Source organism: Equus asinus, chromosome 17 (genome assembly GCF_041296235.1).
Source record: "Equus asinus isolate D_3611 breed Donkey chromosome 17, EquAss-T2T_v2, whole genome shotgun sequence".
Classification (NCBI taxonomy): Eukaryota; Metazoa; Chordata; class Mammalia; order Perissodactyla; family Equidae; genus Equus; species Equus asinus.
This window is the reverse complement of record NC_091806.1, coordinates 37945161-37945554: the sequence shown is the minus strand read 5'-3', so window position 1 is coordinate 37945554 and position 394 is coordinate 37945161.

Genomic DNA, 394 nt, shown 5'->3' with positions numbered 1-394 from the left:
TTAATTATTGCTATGTAACCAACTTCTTGCCATTTTACAGACATTCCTCTCTAATGGGGGAATTTCATGTAAACAATACATTTAAATTGTGCATAGAATGGCAACACACAGTTCTCTAGGGAGGCAAGAGGAACAAGTGAAAATGTGTGAAATTGTGAAAAAGGGCTTTTCAAATGATCTTAAATGCCTTTAAAATAGTTTATGTATATAAAGACCTTAAGCAGAGTCTGATGTGCAGTAAATCCTCAACCACTGATCTCCACTGATATGCACTCTATACACTGATATACCACTGACAGTGGTAATAACCACCATTATTTTCCTGTAAAAGACTCTGTGAGGCCATCACTGCTTGTTCAGTAAATTTCACAATAGCTATCCACACCCAGATGAG